Source organism: Poecile atricapillus, chromosome 2 (genome assembly GCF_030490865.1).
Source record: "Poecile atricapillus isolate bPoeAtr1 chromosome 2, bPoeAtr1.hap1, whole genome shotgun sequence".
NCBI lineage: Eukaryota > Metazoa > Chordata > Aves > Passeriformes > Paridae > Poecile > Poecile atricapillus.
Genome location: NC_081250.1, coordinates 151,299,661 through 151,321,730, shown reverse-complemented (window position 1 = coordinate 151,321,730; position 22,070 = coordinate 151,299,661). Strand labels below are relative to the sequence as shown.

Here is a 22,070-nt window from a genome sequence, read left to right as displayed (position 1 = left end):
AATTTTAGATTTGTGGGGGCTTTTGTCACTTTTCAGTTTCGCTTTTGTTTATTTTTTTTTCTGGTTTAAGTTTTCTTTTTCTCAGGATAAATGTTAGAAAAGTGAGAGACGCCACTGTAGGGAAGGTAGATCTCTGCCATGGGGAATGACACATGATCGTGGCTGTCACCAGAGCAATTTCACTGAAAAACAGAATCCAAGAATGATTTGGGTTGGAAGGGACCTTTATAATCACCTCATTTCAACCCCTGCCATGGGCAGGGACACCTTCCACTATCCCAGGGTGCTCCAAGCCACATCCAGCCTGGCCTTGGACACTTCCAGGGATGGAGCAGCCACAGCTTCTCTGGGCACGCTGTGCCAGGGCCTCAGCATCCTCACAGGGAGGAGTTTCTTCCTTAATATCTATTTTTCCTAATATCTACTTCATGTTTTCTATTTCTATACATGGACTAGATGGGAGTCCTTGTTGTAAAGCTGGCAGTGGTGGATTTGGGCTCAGGTTGTGCTTTTTTGGGATTTGTGTTTATTGCAGTGACACATGTGCCCTTCCTGTTCAGCCACTTTGCAGACTCGTGTCTCATCTCCATGCTGGCTTTGCTTCCTCTAAACTTGTTGGGAGGACTTAAAGGACCTGGAGAGCCAGGGGAAACTCCTGAAAGTAGCAGGAAAACCAAATCAGGATATTCCAGATCCAGTCTGAGGCAAGGATGATGACGGGAGGGTTTGTCTCCTGAGCTTTTCATTTGGCTTGGCATTTCTGATCTGATGGATTGGGCAGACTCTTCCTCTCCACTGGAAATCCAGACTGGCTGGGCTTGGTCTAGTGAAAGGTGTCCTGCCCATGACAGCAGAGTTGGAACCAGATGATCTTTAAGGTCCCTTCCCACACAAACCTTTCTGTGTTTCTGTGATTCTCAGAAAAACAATTGCAGGATAATTGGACACGTGTGCCTCACTCTGAGCTGGAGACTGCTGGGGCTTCTCTGGCTGCCAGGCTAAGAGCCATAAATGCCTTGTGCTGTGGATGATACCAGCTGATAGGATCCCCCTGATCCCATTTCCCTGGTGCAGGGATAGCCACATCCACACTTCTGAGGAGCAGCATCGCTCCTGCTTCCCGCTTGAGCTCTGGGTTTCTCATCCCAAACTCTCCTGGGGAGGAAGAAAGCTCAGTGGAGGAGAGGGAGTGGTTTTCTGTGCTGGCTGTAAGCAAGGAGACAGCCAGGCTTAGACCCTGGGAAAGCTCTGGTGATAGAGAAAAGGCTTTGGGGTCCACGTGAGGAGTTGCCTCTCTTTATCTGTGGTTCCTTCAAAAGCTTTTCAAGCTTTTCTAACAGGCTTTGTGAGTATCTCCATCCTCCATTTAAATCCTATTCCTTTCCATCCCTTAGCACTTCATAGAGAAGCAAGAAGTGACTCATTACACAGCCTACGAGGAAGCCTTAATGAATAAATGCATTTAAGAAAAAGAAGAAAAGGAAAAAATAGAGTTCTGTCTGGGTCAGACTGGTGCTTTTGCTGTCCTGAACTGTGAAAGAATAAGTTAGGCTGCTTCTTTTTATTTTCTTTTAATTAATTGAGTCACTTTTGTGCCGTTGTTAAGACTAATAGGACTTTGTTGGGACTAGAGCTGTGGGTTTGTGGGTTGCTTTTTCTATTTTGGGATTTATTTGGTCTTAATTTCCTTGAAACATCAAGAGCAAAATTTGCAAATCTCCCAGGTTTCTTCCTTTTCCCTTTACCACCTTTCTCCTTCAAACCTTGTTGCTGGCAGCATCACATGGGGAGAGGAGCAGTGAAGTGCCCTGTGGTGCTTTCTGCTCATCTTTGGCACTAATTGGAGCACAACGGTGTTTTTTGAGGCACCTGCAGTGTTTTGGAGGTTGGTGGGCTCCCCTTGCCTTGCAGAGGAGCTGTGCTTTCCTGCCAAGTCCCTGAAACAATTCTGTTTATTTACCTTCCTTCCTTTGCTGCGCTGATGGAAAGAGCCTTGGTGAGACTTTTCGCTTTTTCTCCAGCAATAAAAGCACCACACAGACCTGCAGTTTTAAAACTAGAACTTGTGCATCCCCTTTCTTGTTTCTAAATGTTCTGCTCAGGCTGGAATCTCTGCTCAGGACTCCTGAACAGAGCAGGACACAATGCATGTATATATTTATATATGTCCTGCATTATATGAATTAAAAAAAAACCAAAAAAAACCCAAAAACTATAAAATTTATGTAATGCATGAATTCAGTGCATGAATTTTGGAGTACATGAGAACAATAGGGGCAGTTGGGTGGTGGTTCTAACTGGGAGTTACACTTGTTTTTGTTTAAAGGTGGTGAAAAACATCCCTGCCCATGTCAGAGGGGTTGGAGCAGGGTTTTCTTTAAGGTCCTTTCCCACCTAAACCACTCTGTGATTCCATGAGAGCCTTCATTTTGAAGATCCTGCTTGAATTCAAAATCTCATTAGTGCTCCTCTTCTCCATGAGCTCCAAGTCTGGTTTTTTTGGGTTTTTTTTTAATTGTTTAAATACAGCAAAGCAATGTTTTCAAAGGGAGGGAAGAGGGTGAGAAAGAAGTGTGGGTGCTCCTCGGAGATCGAGCTGATCCATTTTTGTCTTGTTATATATCATTTTAACTTAATGCTGTTATATTATTTCAGCTGTGCTTGGTTTTCAGATTGGGTGCAGATATGAAGTTGCTATAACAACATGATGATTCATACAATGCAAGCAACAATCTGCCTGGATTTATTTTTCTATCATGACGACTTAGATGTTTTTGGTGGGGATTTCTGTCTATTTTCAGATAGGCCCCGCCGTTATCTCTCTGCAGTGATTTCTGTTGGATTACCTGGACTTGAGGTGGTAACACCTGAGCTTGTGTAACAGACCCAGAAGTCCTTAAAGCACTCCCCAAAGGTTGGTGCTGCAAGATTTAGGGTGGGAGATGGAGGCATGGGGATGTGGGGGGATGGTCCAAGCAGCTTCAGCGTGTCAGGTGTGCAGACACAGCACCTGGCACCTTGCACCTGTGCTCGGCTGGTTTTCCATCTCACTTCTTCTTGCAGTGATAGAGCTGCCAGACTGATGATTCCTGACAGACTCCTGATCCTGTTGTTTAGAAAGAGAAGCTCTAGTTGTTTTGAATTTCTCCTAGAAACATCTTGTCAATGTTTCTGTTGCCACCTAAAGGTCCTCAAGAATCACTGGGGAGTTCAAGGGTAGATCCAAAAATCATTAATGGAATCTCAGAATGGTTTGGGTTGGAAGGGACCTTAAAGAAAACCTTATTCCAACCCTCTACCATGGGCAGGGGCATTTTCCACTATCCCACGTTGCTCCAAGCCCCATTCAACCTGGCCTTGGACACTTGCAGGGGTGGGGCATCCACAGCTTCTCTGGGCAACCTGTGAAGGGGCCTCACCATCCTCATAGCAGAGAATTTCTTACCAAATCTAATCCAAATCTTTCTGCTTTCAGCTTAAATTTATTGCCACTTGTCCTATGACTCCATGCCCTTGTCCAAAGTCTCTCTCCAGCTCTCTTGGAGCTCCTCTAGGACTGAAAAAGTGCTCTAAAGTCTGCCAGGAGCCTTCTCTTCTCCAGGTTGAACAACACCAACTCTCTCATCCTGTCTTCATAGCAGAGATGCTCCAGAAGATTTAATTAATAAATCTGTTTATTTTTAATTTTTTTTTAAATTGTAGTCTGCAGTAACAGAAATGCTTTATTTAGGTCTTTTAATAGAAAATAAAAAGAAAAAAGAAATACCTAGAGAACTAGGGACGATTGATTTCTCTTTGAAAGATAACAAATAATATAGAAAAATATATCTCCTGCCAATTTCACATTGCTTCTCCTTTAAAAGAGCAGTCGTGATGGGAAGTGTTTCAAGGTACCTCCAGACACTTTGTCAACTGCTCAGTTCTGAACCTTGAGGAATGGAAATAAATGCCTTGAGCTTCCAGAAGCCTCACACTGAGCTTTCTCTCTCCTCTCTCTTTTCTGTCCTAATGTTGGGAGTTTCAGATAACACAGAGAATCAGAGAATCATGGAATGTTTTGGGTGAAAAGAGACCTTAAAGATCATTTTATTCTGACCCTACTGCCATGAGTGGGGGCACCTTCCACTACCCCAGGTTGCTCCAAGCCCTGTCCAACCTGGCCCTGAACACTTCCAGGGATGGGGAGTCCTCAGCCTCTCTGTGCAACCTGTGCCAGGGCCTCACCACACTTACAGTAAAGAATTTCTTCTCACTATCTGATCTAAAATTCCCTTCCTTCGTTTACTTCTTCCCTGCTTTATTTACATCTGTAAATGGAGCAATGTGCTCTGGCAACTTTCTTGGAGGTTTTTTCTTTTCCAGTATTAAATATGAGATTCTTTTTTTTTTAATAAAGTGTATTTGTATTTCTTAATTTATATTTTCTTGCTAACAAATATAGGATTACTCTATTATTTTTTGGCAATTTTTTTTCCCCGTGTAGAGCTATAGCAGGGCTTGATGCCTTTTGGAAAAAGCCTCTTCCTCCTTGCACAGTCCTGTGCTGATCTGAAAACCATCCAGAGATGAAAACAGGCTTTTGTCCAGCCTGCCTGTTCAGCTGGTGTCTCTTTATTTTCCCTGACAACTGGAATGCAGTTGATCCTGTAAAATGTCTGGGCTTTTTGTCCTGTCTAATTGTGTTAAACTGCATTTGCATCCTAAAGAGAGCGGCTGGGAGAGGATGTTGAAGCCTTATATGCATTTTTAAACTCATAAATGCCATCAGTGAAGTCTAAAACATTAGATAACTCACTCTGAAGGCCTTGCTGAAATGCACTGATGCCTTTATGCCTTTGTGAGTTGTCTTCCCCTGCATGGAGTCTCCAGATCCTACACTTGTTGCTGTCAGCTGTATTAGGGATAAGGAGGAATCATAACTGTGAAAACAGCTCTGGGGGCTGTAAATATCTGCCCACTATCCAGTGAATTTTGCAGTTTTGTAGGGGATCATGTTCTTGTTCCTATGGCAGGACTTTTGGTGCAGTGTAAGGAGCTGTTCCTGTGTCAGAGGAACCATCTCTTCTCCTGGTGTTTCTGAGCCCTGCCAACCCCCACTCCACCTTCTCAGCAATTGGATATTTGGGCACCACAATAAAAGTGCAGTAAAAGCGGAGAGAATGGAAAATATATTCCAGTCCATCACAACTTTTTCTGGAGGTGTGTTCCAAAAGTTTAAAGCATGTGAAGAAGGCAAGTCAGCGTGGTAGATGAGATGTTGTGGGCATTGCTAAGGGTTGTTGCTTTCACTTTGCTCCTGGGTATGGTTTTTATCCCTTGACCACACTGATCATCCTGACCAGATCCCACACAGCCTCTTCCATGCAGAAAGTTGTAGATTTCTCCTCCTGTGACCTCTTCTGCACATGGGATGAGAACTTTCATGGTTGGCTTGGTTTCTTGGAGGAAACCTGTTTCTGTTCATCACAGCCCTGCAATTTTAGCCTCTGACTCTTGGTGCTGTTGCTTCTTCTCTTGCCTGTGTTTTCTTCTGGGCACGTGACAGAGCTTTGTCAGTCTGACACCCATGGCCTAGGACAAAAGACCATGTCTCACCCAGCTCCTTACCTGCACGTGAGCATTTCTGTGATGGCTGGAACATGATTCTCCCTCTGAGTCATGCAATTGCTGTTTCCTTCTCTGAGAAATCTGGTAAAATCAGTACAAGTAAGAGGAGGGAAGGAATGGAAAGTATCTCTGCATTTCAAGAGAAAAAGCAACAGCTCCCCCAGGGTGGTTGTTTTGGCAGCAATCTGCATCTCAATTTCAACCCCAAAATAGCCATCAAGTGCAGGCAGCTGTGTTTGCTCTCCCAAAAGGTGTCTGAGAGGGTGTCGGTTTTCTTGCTGTGGTCCTGATGATGTGATGAGCCATGAAGGAAATGTCAGCCACGTGCACAAGGAAAAGAAAAATCAGTTGGGGTTTGCAGCACGACCTTGGGAATGTCTTGACTTGCCATGTTGGTGCCTTGCTGCTGAACAGGGTTTTCACAATGATTTCAGAGCTGCGAGTCAGTGTTTGTCCCGGTGTTCCCTCTGATAGAGCTGCTGATCTGAGCTGGAGATGCAGTGTAAGACCAGCTGTAGCTCAGATATCAGGGTTGGGCCCTGGTCTGGTAGTTCAGTGTTACGTCTTTGCTCCAAAGCTCTTTGTTGGTGTTGCATTGAGAGTGGAGATGTTTCCCCAGGTGGTTCAAATAGAGGGCAGCCAAGCTGATCACGGGACTGGAGCTTTGGAGCCAGGCTGAGAGAGTTGGGGCTGTTCAGCCTGGGGAAGGGAAGGCTCCAGGGAAAGCTGAGAGCCCCTTCCAGTGCCTGAAGGGATTCCAAGAGAGCTGGAGAGGGACTTTGGACAAGGGCATGGAGTAATATAACAAGAGTGAATGATTTCAGAATAAAACCAGAGCAGGTTTATAATAGATACTAAGAAATTCTTCCCTGTGAGGGTTGGGGGTACTGCAATATGTTGCCCAAAAATGCTGTGGGTTTCCCGTCACTGGAAGTGTTCAAGGCCAGGTTAGCCAGGGCTTGAGCAACCTGGTCTGGTGTCCCTGCCCATGGCAAGGGCTTGGACCAGGATGTTCTTTAAGGTCCCTTCCAACCCAGTCTGTTCTGTGATTCTGTGATTCTCAGAAGTTTTTTCTCCTTAGCGATGCCCAGCTTTGTGAGGTGTCATTGTGTGTTGTTGCCCCTGAACTTTGTGTTTGCTGCCACCTGTCCCCTGAGGCTTTTGCAGAGATTGAATCAGTTTTCTTCTGGTTTCCATTTTTCACTTCTCTCATGTCAGTGTGATGGCACAGCCAGAACATGTGTGAGCTCTTCAGCAATTATTTCCTGGGAAAACCTCATGGTTGCCTTTTCTTTCTCCAAGACATCTGGAAACCACCATTCCTCTGGTTCTCTCATAGCCATTTATATTGGAGGATGATTGTCACCCCTGTGCATGGAGCAAACTGCTCTAAAAGCAGCTTTGCTGTGTCTGAGGCAGGGGCTGGTCTGCTGGAGCAGTGCTGGTGTGGCTGGAACCCTGCTCTGAAGCCTGGCAGCAGCTGGAAATGCAGTTTCCCATTAGCCCCTTCAGTTGTCAGGGTCTCTTGACGTGACCCAGGGAAGTTTCTGCCTGATGGATTTCAGGGAGTGAGGCAAGGGTGGGTGTACATTTTAATTTTAATTCTGCGTGACGGAAGATGCTTGAGAGACCATCATATTAATTTCAAAACTCTTCAGGATTGTGCTTATTTTGCTGGAATAGTGCAATGGATTGGCTGGGGAATAGCAAATCAGGGATTTGCAGAACAGTAAAACTAACCACACAGACATGAGTTAGTCTGCACAGCCTCTCAGTAACCACCTGCGTGTCTTCCTTGGTCCTGTTCCTACCCCTAGGAAAAAGGTTCTGACCCTGGAGGATCTTTTCATCCTCTGTGTTTTGGGTGGGAGTTACTGGATTGGAAGGATTTCAGTTGTCCATCTTCCACTGGTCCCATCTGCTCATTCATCCTCCAGGAGAAGTGGGGTGGATGTCATGCCAGCAGGAACTGACATTAGCAATCTTCATGTCTGGTGCCTGGGCATGGCAGAGGGGAGGGCATGGAGAATTCCCAAAAGAGCAGCTCAGTAATGGAAGGTGGTGGCTTCAGCTGGAGCAGAGACATCTCCAGCAAAAGGCTGCTCTTTCTCCTCTCCAGTTTCCTTGCAGCTGAGATTTGACAGCACTCAAACTTCAGATAACCTCCATGTGAAAGCCTTTGCTTGCTCAAAAAGTGGGAGCTGGTTGCAATCCAGAGATGCCATTTTGGGCTGGGAGGAGGAACGTGGGATCAGCACAGACAGTATGTGCAGGAGCACGGGTGTGGTGGCTCAGCAGCAGGGAGTGAGGAAGCCTGGATTCATCTCTCCATATCAAAAATATTGGTACAACAGAGGTGTTCACGAGAGTGTTTGTGTTGATTTGGCTTGGTCCTGTCCTGGTTTCCACCCCAGAGGCACTTTAGGTTTTTGGAATATTAGGTACATCGTGGTTGTGATGGAGTTTGGGGACATTCCTGGAGAACCCAGCAGGGAAATTCCTCCAGACAGCAGTTGATTGGACATTGTACAAGTGAGATGCAACCTGTACCTCCACCTCAGGAATTGTGTTGTTGCTATTCTTTTTTTTTTTTTTTTTTTTTTAATAAATACTGTGTTTGTGTGCTTGGATGACATTTCCCATTCAAAAATGGAGGGAAAAAGGAATGTGTCACTCACACCCAAGGCACTGGGTGCATAACTCAGGAGAATTACTCATAAAGCCTCAACCTCGTTATCCAGCTATGAAGGATTTCTGCCACCTTTCCTGAGTCTGGCCTCAATCCTGAAATTAATCTCAATTAAACAATCCTGATGGCATTTCCTCTCTCAGTGCAGGCAGAAATCATTTTGTCCCGTGGCTGAATGCTTCAAACAAAGACAAAAATAGACAAACCCCCTCAAAAAACCCAAAGTATAATAATTAAGCTGGTGCATTTGGGGTGTTAGAAAAGGATGCTCCCATCCCAGTTCCAAGCAGATGGTGGAGTGTGCAGCACAGGTGGAGCAAATTGAGGAAGACTCAGTGCACCAGCTGAGAAGTTGAGGTGGTTTCTCTTGTAGACATCTCAGGAGGAGGGATAACTTCCCCTTTTGGGGAGCAGATGGGATCTGGAATTTCAGTGTCCTTGTGGGCACTGGTAGGATGAGCCAAGTTTTGGATCTTCTGAAGTACCTGCTGCTGTATTTCTTTCTCCTGCTGGAGTCACCTAGGTTTTGGCTACTCTTAGTGATATCCTGCAGGAAACAAGGATAGTGAGCCTGTGATGGTTAAATCCAGACATAAATGCATGTCTTACCTGCTTCTCATCATACGCTTCCTAATTTATCTCTTTTCCTGTAGCAGAAAAGAATGGCCTGCAAAGTCACAAATTCCCAGCAATCAGGCCCTGGTTTCTGGTTTTCTTTCTAAAGAAGCAGGGTGAAGGAAAGGGGCTCTGGGATGTCCAGGATAAAAAGCATCCTCATAACCAGAGCAGTGATGATGTGGCTCAACAAGAAGCTGGAGCCAGGATGTCCTGGGCCAAACAAGGGGGCTGGCAGGCTGCACATCACCATGTCCTGCCCACTCTTCCCAAGCAGCAAGAGGACAAGAGGAAATGGTCTCAGTTTGCACCAGGGAGGTTTAGATTTGAAACCAGGAAAAATTTCCTCACTGAAAGGTTTTTCAAGCATTGGAGGAGGCTACTCAGGGACATGGTTGAGTCACCATTCCTGGAGGTATTTAAAGATGTGTGGATGTGGCACTTGGGGACATGGGTTAGTGGTGCCTTGGCAGTACTTAGTAGTTGCACTAATGGATCTGAAAGGTCTTTTCTAACCTAAATTATTCTGTAATTCTAGGAAGCTGAGAGCATCTCTTCTGTCAGCTGGTGGCTATGACTGGTGGTTTTAAAAAGTTTGTATTTTCCCTTTTATCTTGCCAAAGGACACAAAAGTGCTGCTGGGCACGTCCCAAGTGTGGGACACTGAAGGATGAAGTGGATTAGCACTCATCTGCTATTGAGGACCACAGCAAACAAGAAGGGATGGAGTGGGAGGATTGAGCTGAGTTGCCCCCTGGTGATTTCCATAGGTTAAACGGGCAGGTCGTTGGGAATTACATCCTCCAGATGTAACAACTCAATAAGATCAATGTTTACAAAACCCCTCACACAATTGGTTCCAAATCTTGATTAAACCTCGAGGCTGGTTGTCCCCAGCCTGCTCAGTAACACACACTCACTTGTTGCAGTACCTTTTGATGTTTCTCACTCCGAGCAACAAGAAGCTGCTGCTCTGGGAGGGGAAAATCCTCTGTCACAGCGTGTAATTGGCTTGGTGTATTTGCACAGAGGTCACCAAGGGCTGGGATTGCTGCTCAGCTGCTCTGGGCAAATATAAATCATTGCTGCAATTTTATCTCTGAATTTTTCTCTCTGGGGAAATTGCTTCCTTTTTTTATTTTTTTTTATTTTTTTTTTTTCAACTGAGCTTTCTGTATAGAGCATGTGTGTAGGAAGTATATGGCATTTGTATAGGAAGTATTTATTAATGCAAAAGGATTTTAAAGTGTTCAGCCCACAGTGACCAGAGCCGAAGGCAGTGTGTGAAGGGTTTCCTCACTGGTGTTAATTGAGCAAAGCAAGTAGGCGTATTAATTAAAAGGCCTTTTGTGAGCTCTTGAGAGCTGCCTGGTGCTCGTCTAATGCAGGACCTGCCCCTTGGGGTTGTACCAGTGCTTTTTCCTGGCAGCAAACTTGGCTGCTTTTGTAACCAGGAGGTGTTGTTTCTAGAATAAAAGCTAAAATTGGAAATTCTTGGAAGGTAGGAGTGTGTGTACGTGTTTGAAGGCCAGCAGGAGAGAGAAAGAAGCGGCTGGTGAGAAATGCCAAGACTTTGATTCAGCAGGGTTCTCCCTGTTCTCTCAAATCTGACACACAGAAATGCTTAACTGGATTGTGGCCAGAGTGTTCCTCCCACAGCAGGTGTGGGATCTTAAGGAAGACTGGACACTTAAACAAGTGATTCTCATTTTCCATTGAAGGTTTTGATTTGTTATTTATTATTCTTGCAGGTGTCCTGCCAACAATTACAATCTCCTGCTTTTGTGTCGTTGCTAATCTGGAAATATGAAAACCTTCTAGGAATTTTAAAGATTTATACCAACTTCCTTTTGAAAAGGAGGTGCTGTTCCCCATGCTCAGCAGTGATGTTTTGAGGAACCAACTGTTCTTTTTGTACCTGTTCCTACAGCCCAGCTCAGAGGCTGCAGGATGTGCCTGGACATCAGAGCTCTTGGTGCTGATGGTGGCCATGTCCTTAACCATGACAGTGAAATAGGGTTTTTTTCAGTACTTATCAGTTGTCTTGCTTTTTCTTCCAGATCAGAAGAAAGTCTTGTGTGCCCCAGGAGAGCAGGACTTGGTAATCAGCTGGTAAGAGCATCTTCAGGAGAGAGTCACCTGAATGTGGGGCTCAGGCAGATGCAAATAAAATTCTGCCCTTGAGAAACCTTTTTTTTTCCCATGACTTTCATTTTGTAGGAGTTTCACTCTCTTTTGGACCTAGTTGCCAAAAGGGAGAGCTGGTTTATGGAAGGTTTTGCTGGTGAGGCTGGGGAGGGAGTGCTTTATCTTCGCTCATACGGAAAGCAACCTTATCCAAGAGTTGTCTCAGAGCTTTGCCCATATTTTCATGTTCTCCCTGTGTTCTCATTGTGCTGATCCTTTGCTGGTTCCATGTCTCTGATCTCTAGAGCAAACCATGCACAGGGATAAAATAAACATGGAGAATGGCAGTGCTTTGAAACTTGTGTGCTTAAGGATGCCCGGCAGAATTTGAACCATGGAATAGTCTGGGTTGGAAGCAACTTTTGAAGGTTATAAAATCCAACTCCCCTTCAGTGAGCAGGGACATCTCCAACTTAATCTGGTTGCTCACAGCCCCATCTCACCTGACCTTGAATCTTTCCAGGGATGGGGCACCTGTCACCTCTGTGGGCATCATTTGGTCTTACCAAAATCTTTTTTCTTGCCTGACCCCCTACCCTCTTTCAGTTTGAAACCATTACCCTGACACTACAGGCCCAACTAAAAAATCCATCCCAAATTTCCTGAAATCAGTGAGAACTTTATTGTTCTGTAGGTCTTGAGGTTTAACTTCATGCTTCTCATCCTGGAAACTCCTGCCAGGGTGGCAAAGCCTTGTTGGTCTCTCTGGGCAATGTGAAAGACAAGGAGGGGTGTGCTGCTCCCATGCCACACTGGTGGGATGTTCATGTTTCCACTGGATGCTCAGTGGTTCCCTCTCAGGGGAATTTCTTTTAGCTCCAGCAGCAGATCCAGCCGTGGCAGTTCCATTTGTGGGCAGCACAGCCACAGCCAAGTTCCTCTGGCTTTTTTTGGGACTATTCTGCCCCTCCCACCAGGTTTACCCCCCCTTGGAGGCATAGGGAGATTTATAGGACTCCTCCTTGGTGACCCTGGAGACAGAAATTTATTCATCCCCTGTAAGGCTGGTGTTTAGGGAGGGAGCAGTGCTTTGTGTAATTATTCTGTCACCTTTGGCAGCACCGGTGCTGAATCAGTGTGATGGGTGTCCCCTTTGATACAGGTGGTGTTTCCCTAAACACCAGTGCTCAGTGCCCCTGAGTCTCCTCACAGCAGTACTGAGAAAAGAGCTTTAGTGGTGTTACTGCTGCCCTGAATAGTCCCCCAGCACCATGTCTGGCTGGAGGGAGAGAGAACATAAATTGTCCTCCCACAAGGGTCTGGACTAAAAACCAGAGAATCTGGCTTTCAGTACGAGCTAGTCATGCCTTAAAACAAATTTTCCTGAGGATGTCTTTTCTCAGTTTTATGGCTTTCCCTTCCCATCTCTTACTTCCATGTGCAATTTCTTCTGTGTGGCAGAAAAGAGCAGGTACATGGGAATGTGGCCCCTGGGAGCAACCTGGACCAATGGGTTAGAAAGCTGTAGTCAGCCAGGTGGTGGGGCAGATTGTTTCAGCAGTGAGGGGGAAAATAACTGTTGTGGCATCTCAATGTGGGTGACCAGTCTTGCCCTTGCTGGATCTGGAGTCACGAGCCTGGGGCAGGGAATTGGTGGTGGTGAATTGTAAAGAACACCAGGTGTGATGAATGTGGAAGTCCTGTGGTGCTTTGAGAGCTGCACTGATGGTGTCAGCCAAGCTGGGGTCAGGATCTCTCTCCCCAGCTGTTATGATGGTGCTTGGCTGTGTTGACAACATTTTAGCCCCCGTCAATTTGTTGACCAGTCCAGTCCTGTCACTGTCCCTGTGTTGTCTTTGTGCTCTTGCACATTCATTGATTGCCCTCTCCCCACCCCATGTGTACCAGGGGTCTTTTGCTCTCCCTGTCTATCTGCTGCATGATGAGAAAAGTGGATGGAAACCCTTCAGGAAGAGTCACACACTCCAGGTTGGGTGTGGAATGCTCTTGAAAATCTCACTGCTTGGTAGCCACATGTGGTGCTTTGGGAGCAAAGCTATAGAAGGACATCATTGCAGCAGAGAGTCTAATGCTCAGATTTGTTCTTGCTCAGATTTGTTCTTTTTCACCTCCTGATACCCTGGAAGTCCAGGCAGTGGAGTTGTTTTTACCTTTTCATGCTCTGTGATGAGTGAGCACCAGTGAAGGCACTTTTGCTGGAAGGGCTGCACAGGGCACAAGCACAAGGTGCTCCCTGGCCCCAGCCCTTCATCCACATGACCAAGTGTTTGCCGGAGGCTGCTGAGGTCTGGAGAGGTCTCTCTTTGCTAAGTAGACCAGCAGGGTCCCCCTAGGGACTTGGTTCAACTGGCCTGACCTGTGCCTCAGCCATTCAGGTGATGCAAGTAAGAGGTTGGCTGGGGCTAAGCTTCTGCCTGGATTTGTGTCCAGCATCAGCTTCACTGCCCAAACTTTTTGTGTGTTACTGAGTGGTTTTCTGTCTTTGTCTGGTCATTGGTGCTTTCTGTTATAGGCACTGTAATTGGAAAAATTGTGTTTTTATCAGTCATAAATGTACATCTGTGTGTACACAACAATTCATAAAATAAACCTTTATCGGTTATAACAAATAGAGATGTAACATCCATGTGTTGATGTCCTCACTGTGCCCAGGTCCTTGCTAGATCTCATTGCATTTTCTCCTTGTCCCCATCTTTCTGGTCTTTTCAAGTGCCAGTGGTGAACCTCACAAATGCTGCTGCTTTTCATGAGCTGTTCTCTCATGTGCTGATTTTGTCTTTAGGGGTGTGAAGGACCTGGGCACTTTGTTTGTCCAAGGGCAGATAAAGGGGTCAAAGCTGGTGATGGGACAAGAGGAAATGGCTTCAAGTGGTTCCAGGGAGGGTTTAGATTTGATCTTGGGAATCATTTCTTCACCAAGAGAGCAGTCAAGCATTGGAACAGGCTGCCCAAGGAAGTGGTAGAGGGATTTAACAGGTGTGCAGATGTGGCACTTGGGGACACAGCACAGTGGTGGCCTTCGCAATCAATTCTTGGTTAAAGCTGTGACTTGATATTAAAGGTCTTTTACGACCTAAACAATTTCACGATTCTTTGTGGACTCCTGGAGCACTTGGCCTGCCACTGCTCCCCTCTCAGCGAGCTGCTCCGAGTCCTCACCACACACTGGTGATCCCTGCTTGTGACACTGCTCTGTGGGATTTCCTCTGTGGAAAGGGAAAAGAGCCATTACGCAGCACCCTTGTGTGGCTGTCCCAGCTGTCAGCATGTGATGTGAGCCCTGTGGTGACCCATAAACCCTTCTCCCTGGGTGGTGGGTTAATCTGATAACTACCCATGCCTTCCTTCATCAGGATGTCCTGGCATTCAGTGCACCCCCCTCAGAGCAATGGGCAGTGTCATCAGGCTGCTGGCACATTTTGTGTTTTCTCAAACCAGTTTCTTGGCCAACACTCCAGCGCTGGGGTGGTTTCTGGCCGGATTTCCTCCATGTGGTGGTCCCTGCTCAGTGAGCAGAGCTGGCTGCGCCTCCACAAAGCCTGCGGCTCCCATCTTGCTGCTTTTCCCCTGCGTCTCAATCCTTGCATTCCTGCAAGAGAACAAGATAATCTCTGTGCTGGTTTTGTAGCAAACTCTCCTCAAAGTGACAGCCATGGGCAAGGCCGTGTGGATGTGGTGTGCTGGGATTGCTGATTTCCTGGGCTGCCATCCTTATCTCCTTAGCACTCAGAGTTGCTGCTCTGAGCTCCCTCAGTCTTCCTTGAGAAACGCTGCCTCCCAGTAACCAGGGATCTGCACAAATTCCCTGGTCTTCCCTGAAGAAGTAGGAAGGTGTTCTCCCACTTGAGTGGTGTGCTTTGTCTTTGGCAGAGCCGAGCATGCAAATAGAGGGAAGGTTTCCATTGTTGGATGCGAACGCTGCTGTCTGGCTGTGGGAGGTGTCTGCCGTGCACCACATGGGAAGAGGGTTCCTTGTGATTTGGGAGTGCTCCTCAGATGGGGAAAACCTGGGTGTTAAGGAAGGATTTCTAATCAGAAGGCTGGGGCACCTCTCCAGGGATGACAGGATGGAGGAGTTGGGGCTGTTCTGCCTGGAGGAGGCTTCAGGGAGACCTTTGAGCCCCTTCCAGTGCCTAAAAATGCTAAAAGAGACCTGGGGAGGGACTTTGAAGAAGGGATGGAGTGACAGAACAGGAGGGAACAGCTTCAAACTGACAGAAGAGAGATTTAGATTAGAGATTAGGAAGATGTGAGGAAGGTGAGGCCCTGGCACAGGTTTCCCAGAGGAGCTGTGGCTGCCCCACCCCTGGAAGTGTCCAAGGCTGGGCTGGACAGGGCTTGGAACAGCCTGGGATAGTGGAAGGTGTCCCTGCCCATGGCAGAGGGTTAGAATAATGTCTTCTTTAAGGTCCCATCTAACCTGGATCCTTCAATGATTCTATGTTTTTTCTCTTTGAGATGTGGGGACGTACAGATAAGTGAAATTACAGTTGTTGCAGTAGCTATTACTACGGACAGCTCCTGGATGTTTGTAATCTTCAAAAAATGAGATTAATTTCCACTGCATATTAAGGGATTGATGGAAGCTTTCCTGTGCTGGGAACCAAGCACCAGCACCTGAAAACACATGGATCTGGATATTAATGTCTTTCCCACATCTCACACTATGGGAGCATCTCAGGTCACCTCTTTTCCAGCCTAAAAATGTTCTCTTTTTCTTCTAATGTGCCGTGGGGGAAAGATGAAACTGTTCTTGCCCTCCCTTTATCAAATGGCAGCCAACTTATGGTTGGGATTCTGTGATAGGGTTGAGGATTTGACCTGATTTATTTATGCATGCAATTTTTGAAGGAGAGGGGTTAATTTTTCTCTTTTGACCTGGAATTTACAGAAACTCAGGTCCCAAAATCAAGAGCAGGTGCCTCCTTGTCTTAAGGCAGAGACAACCATGAGGCCACCTTAATTTCTGCAGCGAGCTGCCAGTGAATCTGCCCTGTGTCAGGCCAGACTTTTTGGCTGCAGCCTCCATTTTGCAGGGCACATCAGTATATTTTGAATTATCTACATCCCTGTGCCTTGCAGCTTTCTGTTTGCTCCTATTTGCCACATTTGTATTTTTTTGCTGTGTTTTAAAAACATCTCTTCCCCACACAGGCAGGTTCCTGTGCTGGTTTGGGATGACAGCCTAGAGCTGGTGTTGTGCAAGGTACCAGCAAAAGAGGTAAATCCAGATGTCCCTTTATTTTCCTGAGCGGAGAGGAAGAAGCTGATGTGAGTTCCTTCTGCCTTTAGAGATCCAAAAGGCTGAATGTATTTATATTTCAGCTGAATGAAATGGCAGGCCTCCAGCTTGCTTGCTGCAAAATTGAGGTTATTTTATGGAGCCATGACTGGGATCTTTCCTCTCTTTTTTGGTCCTCTCACAGTATGTAAAGATGGAGATACCATCTAAGGGGTGGTGTTAGAGCGAGTGCTCTGGGAGTCACAGAATCCATAAAATGCTTTGGCTTGGAAGGGACATTAAAGATCATCTTGTTCCAACAACAAAATGCTCTTCCAAACCTACACACAGTTCAACATTGTGATCAGCATCCCTTGGAGATGGATCACAATGTTGAACTGTGTGTAGGTTTGGAAGAGGATTGTGTTGGCAGCTACAGAGCTGAGGGAAGGCAAACAAGCAGTGATTGCACAGGAACGGTCTCCAGAGCCCAAAAAATACCCAGCATCAAACACTAGGAGGAGGAAACCCTGTGGCACTATCCAAATCTGTTGAACGAATTCCAAGGGAAAGGACATCACTCTCTTCTAAAATTACAGTTTTTCTATAAAATTTGAAATGCGGATGAAACTTTGAAATTCTTTGTGACTTCCCAGCTCAACTCTGCTTCCCACTCTCATTTTCCAGATAGCTACAACAGCAGGGCAGGAGAGTTCATAAAGTCAAGGAGGGTTGGGGTAAGGAGGGGGAGAGGCCATGGCACAATGCCTGTCACTTACAGAGAGCATTTTAGCATTTCAAGATGTTTTGAATCAATGTTTATGCTTTTAAAGTTGTTCCTGCAGGTTGGTTTATGCCATCAATCCCTGTCTCCTCAGCAATGCAATTGCCTGAGATGATCTGCTCTGGCTCAAGCTGGCCAGCCAGGAAGGATCTTGTCCTGGGAACTTTTGAGTTAGGACTGTATTTTAAGGTAGAAAATATTGTTCTCTGTCTGTTTTGAGAGAGCAGCTGGGAAGCAGATAAAGAAATCTATCAATTTTGGTTTTTAAACAGAATATAAAAGTAAATAAATGCAGAAATAAATAAGGAAAACCTGCAAGGAGAGAATTGAAAAAGTTCAGCTTCAGTGCTGGTGTGTGTGAATATTATTCCAAAGGATCAGAGCACCTTTGTCAAATGCAAAATATTGTCTGTGCCTGCTGGCATTGCTCATTCCCAATAAGGTGCAGTTGTTCAGTAAATGGTCACAATTTGGGGGATAAAATATCTAGAAGTGATTAAAAAGCAATTTAAAATATCTGTGCTTTCCCATTAAGCTGTTGCCGGGGGCATTGAACAGTCTGTTTCCTCCCCTGCACTTAGAACCAGCCTTTTGTCCCACTGGAGGCATTTTTATAATAAAAATACATAAAATTACATCATGTATCGACCAAAGCTCAGTTAACTTAAGAATGTGCAGGACCTCTATTTTATAAACAAAAACCTGTGGCTGTGGACATTGATTTTTGTAGGAATGAGTAAATTTGGCATATCACTGTATTTTTAAATAGCTCCATACCCTCCTCGTGCCAGTTAAGGAAAGATGTTATTTCCATTCTTTCTCTGACCCTTAAACTGGACAAGAAAAACCCTGTGTTTTTTTCCCTTTCCCTCCTCCTTTCCCTTCCTTTTCCTGTTCTTTTCTTTTCTTTTCCCTCAATGTGTACAGAGCTGCCTTTTTTTCCTTTTTTCCTTCCTTTCTGCCCTTCCATTTTTCTCTTTTCCCCTTCCTTCCTTTTGCTTGCCCTCCTGTGTCTGCAGTGAAAGCAGGCTAAACAAAGAAGCTCAGTGCTGGAAACCTCTACAAGACACAAATCACATAACAGAAAGAGCTGTTAAAGATCACCAAGTCCAATGATCAGGGACCTTCTCAACCACATCACATTGCTCAGAGCCCCATCCAGTCTGGCCTGAAATGTTTCCAGGGATGGGGTATCCATCACCTCTCTGGGAAGCCTTTTCTGGTGTTTACCACCAACACTGTAAAAAATTTCATCCTTATTATCTAATCTTAACCAACCTTCTTTTAGCTTAAAACCACTCCCCCTTGTCCTATCGCAACAAGCCCTGCTGAAAAGTTTTCCCCACCTTTCTTGTCAGTGCAGTGGGGGATTTTTAGAAGAAAATGGTTCTTAGAGTGTTCAGGCCAGTTTGGATGGAGCTCTGAGCAACATGGCCTGGTGGAAGGTGTCCTTTCCCATGGCAGAGTGTTGGAATTGGATGGTCTTGAAGGTCCCTTCCAACCCAAACCATTCCATGATTTGAAATGCAGTTCCTTGGCTGAGGTGAAGTTTTCCCAGACCTGGCCTGCAGATGCTGTTGGCCTTGACTGAACTGTTTTTTTCTCTCACAACCACTCTCACAAATGTCATTTCTGATAAACAGCTCAAATTATCTTTTAAGAACTATATTTATAGTAACTTATGTAGTCTCTGCTGCTGCTATAGTGTAGCCATAAGTCAAAGCAAACCTTTACTGTCTAATTTAGCATGGACTTAAATATGGTGAGAGATTAATATGGGTGGGGGGAGGACATTCTACAGGCTGATGGAATATTTGCAATATACTCTAAAAATTTGGGTTTGTAATTATTTATTAGAGAACAAGGGGAGGAAAAACGCTGGGTAGCAGAGAGATTGACTCATGGTATTGAAGCGATAAACAATTTTCTCCTTAAAAAACCCCAAAGACTGTGTTTTGCAATAGCTTTTGAAAGCTAATATTTACAGGACTGGAAGTTGATAGACTTTCTATTATGTCCTAACTGATTTTGATAGGGAAGAGCTTTCTGAGTCTGTCACACCCAGTTAAATCAGCTTTGGCAGTGCTCTGACAGGGTTTGTGAGGATCTGACGTTATCCAGGGAGAAGTGCACTGGCACAGACCCGTGCTGTGAACCCACCCATAATTTTTCCATGATTTCTGCAGTAGCATCTCCCTATAATGAAGGCAAAACAAACAAAACCCCAACTTTTGAAAAGTCATGGCCTGGATAAAGCTAACCTTGACTTTTCTGTCTTTTATGATTAAGTTCTCCTGTGGCTTTTTTTGTCCTGTTTCTGCCTGCAGATGTTCTGAAGAAATCTTGAGCTTTGGTATGAAATACAACTCTGTGTTTTAAAAACTCTACCCCTTTTTACTTAAACTAATTGCACCTTTGTTTTAATGCATTAAATATCTATATATCCCTCAGACCTTCAGATAACATGATAGTGCTACTGGTGGCAATTAATCTCATTTCTGAGCACTGAGAGGTGTAACTACACAGCTGCTTTGTTTGTACGTGTGGTTGTAGGAGCTTTTCAATCCCATGGCTCAAATGGAAAATGAGGAGGGTTTGACCTCTATGGATGGAAAACAAGGAGCATGTGAGTCAGAAAAGGAAATTTGCAAGGTCTACTGAGTATCCACTCCTGTTTTTTAATTGGCAGGAGTTTGGCACTGCTCGGAATTGCTGTTAGGGAATTTTTAAAGTTGGCAAAGTCTCAATTTCCTGCATGTCCTCAGCCAGCATCTTGGATATCCTGTAGTGGGGTTATGATGAAGACAGAACTATTTCAGGTTATGCTGTTGTGGCTGCATCTCCAGGTCCAGATCTTCATACCTTTCTTTTTGGTTTAGGCCAGCTCATGGGAAATAATTGGGCTCTAAATCACAGAATGGTTTGGATTGGAAAGGGCTTTAGAGATCATCTTGTTCTGCCTGATTGTCTGTGGAAAAGTGTTATTTTATGAACTCCTTTGCCTTTGGCTCGTGGCATTTAACTTTGCTCAGCCTCCACCATGTGTTGGCTCCATGTCAGAAGTTTTTCATCTCCTCCACTGAAGAAGAACGAGCTGAGTGAAATGGTTGGAGGTGCTGAGGGAGATGCTCCAAGCTGGACATGCAGTTGGACACCCAGGAATCTGCTCAGTGCCTGCTGGAGCCAGGAGGGACTGCCCAGCCCTAATTCTTTCCTTCAGACACAGGCACAGTGCGCAGTGGTGTCTTGTTGGCTCAATTTCCTCCTGCATATCACAACTTGGCCACTTCTGCCTTGCAGCTGGACACAACATAAATTTTTACAGGGGAAGAAAGAACTCAACTCCTGTGGGAGGTCTGAGGCTGTGGATTTTTCTCTTTCTGAACAAATTCCTGGTTTGCAATCCTCTAACCACTGTCCGGTTTTCCCTGTGGGCTCAGCAGAGATGTCTGGACCACAGCCTTGTTTTTCTTGGCTCTTCCCTCAAAGTAATTGAGGAAGTAATATGAGTCTCTAGGGTGTCTGGGAAAGAGAAGCTGGAAACTGCTGTCCTGACTTTCAGTGCTGGTTTTTCAGGACTGGTGTGTGTGTGCAAAAATGCTTCAGTACATCTGCAGGCATGTGGTGGAATTCTTGGGATGTCCTGTGCAGGGCCAAGAGATGGATTTGGATGATCCTTGTGGGTCCCTTCCAGTTCAGGAGATTCTGTTGTTCTGTGATTCTACTGCTGTGGCTGCTTCCTGTGTGGTCCAACCTCCTCACCTGGGCATGATGGTGGGGTGCCCATCCTTATTTTCCACTACCTCCCATTGGTTTAATCTGGAATTTGCTCTTCCCCTTGAGCTGGGATGTGGGGGTTTGCTGACCCATTACACGTGGGAGTGCCTGCAGCAGGATTGTTTCAGGATATCAGGTGATGGTTCACAGGTGGGCATTTCTCTGGCTACTGACAGGATGATCTTTGGTGTTCATCCTGCTGGAGCCCTGTTTGAGACCTTTCTGAAGGACTTTGGGCCGTTGGTCAAGCCAAGGGTGAAGCTTTGCTGCTATAGTTGTGCCACACAGCTCTACTGTCAGTCATTGATGCAGCACCTTTTGAAATATTCCCATTTAATAGTAATACAAGGCATGGCTGAGCTCTGAAATGCCATGGAGAACCTAAGGAGAGGAAACGGAGTGGCAGCAGAGCTTAACACTTTTTGGCTTTTGTTCATGTTGAGCTATCTGGGTTTTGTGTGTTGACTGATCTGCTTGCTTGGGCCGCTGACATTCATCTCTCTTGACTGTCAAATTCAGTGTAGTGGAAATGTTAATCTGACTGCAGTCACAATGTAAAGAAGGATCTTCAGGTGAAAACACACATAGAAGCCTCCTTAGGAATCTGTTTAGGTCTGAAGAACAAATCTGTACATGATGCTGGTCATGTTTTCTCATGTTGTGCTGTGAAGTCCCATCCCACCAGCCTGTGGAAGCTGCTTTGTGTTTTCCCTCCTGCACAAGACAACTTCAGGGATCCTCCTCTTCCTTGTTCGTGGAACAAGGCTCCCACTGGGATCAAGGGGGTTTTAATGGTGCATATCCTACCACATCTCCAGTCTGGGATAACCAACATCCCAATATTCAAACATGCCAAAGGCCATAAACCTCTCTGAGATACCCCTCAAAACTTTGAAACATGGAGATGTCCTTTATTGTCCTTTATTTCTAGGTCATAGCTGTGTAGGATCTATGCCATAATCACAATCCTTTGACGTTTTAAGCAGTCTCTCATTTTTTCTGATCTCTCTGTGCTGTCACATCTGCCTGTCAGGCTGTCTCCTGCTGAATTGGGGTTCCATGTTGATACAAGATTTTCTGTTCTCCTTTCAAAACACCTCATCTCCTTCTCCCTTTGTCATTTGCATGATATTAAAGCTGTTTCTCTTTTTGGTGGCTTTCCTGGGAGCTTGGACTTTCCTTTGTTGTTCTCTTAAGTCTGATTCACTCTGGGTAAGGCAGACCTGGAG

General features: G+C 45.5%; 1 protein-coding gene across 13 annotated transcripts in view; it reads left to right on the top strand.

The window, feature by feature from the left end:
* Window positions 1–22,070, top strand: part of TSNARE1 (t-SNARE domain containing 1) — a 453,286-nt gene that overhangs the window by 33,368 nt on the left and 397,848 nt on the right. For 2 of the 13 annotated variants that reach the window (XM_058832851.1, XM_058832845.1), the window contains exon 3: window positions 10,972–11,023. The exons of the other annotated variants lie outside the window; for them this stretch is intronic. The gene's annotated coding sequence lies outside the window, so the exon portion shown is untranslated. The remainder of the gene's footprint in view (window positions 1–10,971; window positions 11,024–22,070) is intronic. 13 annotated transcript variants of the gene reach the window in all.